This window comes from Carlito syrichta, unplaced genomic scaffold (genome assembly GCF_000164805.1).
Source record: "Carlito syrichta isolate Samal-C Ts95f unplaced genomic scaffold, Tarsius_syrichta-2.0.1 Scaffold312212, whole genome shotgun sequence".
NCBI classification, from domain to species: domain Eukaryota; kingdom Metazoa; phylum Chordata; class Mammalia; order Primates; family Tarsiidae; genus Carlito; species Carlito syrichta.
In genome coordinates this window covers 34,168-36,640 of record NW_007256308.1, presented here as the reverse complement: position 1 = coordinate 36,640, position 2,473 = coordinate 34,168, and positions in this window count along the sequence as shown.

The window sequence follows — 2,473 nt, the reverse complement described above, 5'->3', positions numbered from 1 at the left end:
TTCTCATAGGATTATACAGATTGTAATTGCTTTAGGCAAAGCTTCTAGTGCAGTGCCTGAAATAATTGAGCATTTCTTCCTGTGTTGGAATCAGGGGGCCTTTTCTAGCACAAATGCAATCCTTTTCCTTCATACAAGATGACAGAACCCCACCAGTCTCATAAACCCATATTCTGAGCAGTAGCACTGATCCACTCCTGTTATGTGTTCCTACCCACATTTAACTTATGGATTCTGGTTATTAAAGGCTAGGTGACATATAGAGTGATTCTGGCCACAGGACTGTAAAGAGCTAAGTGACTGTAGAGAGGGTCACACCTTGTGCTCCTTCAACTCCAAGTTCCAAAGTGCCTTTCTGTCTAACTAGTTCTTAATCCACTTGTAAGGAAAGTTTAGTGCAAAGATATCCCTTTGGAAGTGGGAGCAAACCTCCTTTTTATTGAGTAGTGATTTAGTTAATTGCATTATTAAGCCTTTGGCCTTCATCCATTTGTAACTCCGCTGTCATTTTGTTGTTTCAGAAGAATGATATGAGGACGCATACTCATTTACCAAGCCTACCCTAATAGTTAGTAAATGTGGTTGTGCTGAAACTTAAATGAAAAGCTAAACTCAGCAATTTAATTCAAATAATGAGCGCCCAATTATTTTCAGGATCTTAGAACCCCTTTTGGTTATAAATTGCTGTTTGCAGATAGCAAGTAGTCAATCATTTTCACCACAAAGCCTCTTATTATATAAAATGGTTTTAATCATTAAAAGTGTTTGAAGTTTCAGCAAGTCAGACAGCACAAAAATACCTAATCATACACTCTAAGCCACCTAAAATGAATTTTAACTTTTTCTAGTTCCAACGTGAAAATTGGCTGAAATATTTCTGGTGGATGAATATCGGTGGGTTTCCACTGCATATATTATTTTGAACAGGGATAGGTGTATGGTTGGGTGGAAAAACAATTGACTGATTGATTAAAAGTTCTTTTTTTATTTTCATACAAAACCATAAATACATAAAATGTAGAGTGATATAACAAGATTCTTCAAGTTAATATAATGTATAATGCATATATGAGAATAATACATAGTTAAATAAACAGAGCCATATATGAATAGGACCCACACAAAGGGCCTCTTATAAAAAAAATAATTAACACAGCAGAATAAGACTTTGACACTCATTAGAGCATCTTCCTTAAATATATGTTGGTTTTCTTTATAAAATATATTTCTTTTATAATATTCATCTAAAAAAGCCTACAAATCAGCAGTGAATGGGTTAATCAAAACCATAAGTTACTTAAAGAAGATGCCCTTATCTTAGAAAAATCAGTAGGCACATTTTCTATCATTGGTTTTTGCTTACAAACATACTCACTATTTCAAGACAAGAGAGAATTTTCAGGCTATTTCATGTACATTCATATTCTATACATTCAGCTGCTGTGGGGTCAATATTGGTAATGTGTATAACTACAGGTAGTCATAGTTCATGCTATTGAATGACAAACCTATAAGAGATGGATTTGCCCATGTAAACAGCCTAAAGTTGAGTTTATTATGGAACAGCAAGGATCTCTTCATAGTCAAGAGAAAGGAAGAGTTCAAACATGAGATGAAAAAATTTCAGGGTAACATTAGGATCTGTCTACGTAACTAATTCTTCTTTTAGGATAAATGCTAAGCTCTTTATGAAGAGCCTGCAAGTAATTCCATCATACAACACACTTTTTAAATGAAAGAGTTTCTTTATTTTTTATGTATTCATTTATGCAAAGACAGTATCTCCAATATGTAATAGAGACTTTTTTAATGTTTACAATTAATTTTCTGTTCTGAAAGGTTCAGGATTTTGTCTCTACTTCCCTGCATACTTTTAAAAATGCATCTCTCCAAAAAAATGACTGACAAATAAGTTTATTCCCTTACTTTTCCTTACAGTCATATTGGGGTAATTAGAACTGGCTTGCTAGAATTCAGGTATTATTTACAGCAAGCTAGAGATTTAATCACAAAATGATACATGCAAGAATACTATAGCACTACAAAAAGTATAGAGGATTTTTAAAAGGACAAATTTCAGGACACTTTCAAATGTTAAGGTATAAAAAAAGCCCTCTTGGGGATTCTGAAGTTAAAAGACTCTTCCCTTCAGATACAGAATAAAAGTTGTTAGGAATTATAGACTGTGATGGGCCTTCAAAATATGACCCATGGTAGCTACATTAGCTAAGGGACAAATGGAGTCTTCACATTTCAGGAAAGGGGTCATTGGAAGAAAGGGCAGGAAGCCACTTTGAGTTTATGTCCATGTCAGGTCAAATGATACTATAAAACTATTTCCCTTAGAAGGTATTATGTTGCTACCTTTCCAAGATTTAGCCCTCCAACTTCTCATATAGCATCTTCTCTACTTTGCATCACCAGTTCTAGGAGCAATCCTCCAGGAAGAACGTTAATCCAAAGTGGAAAAGCA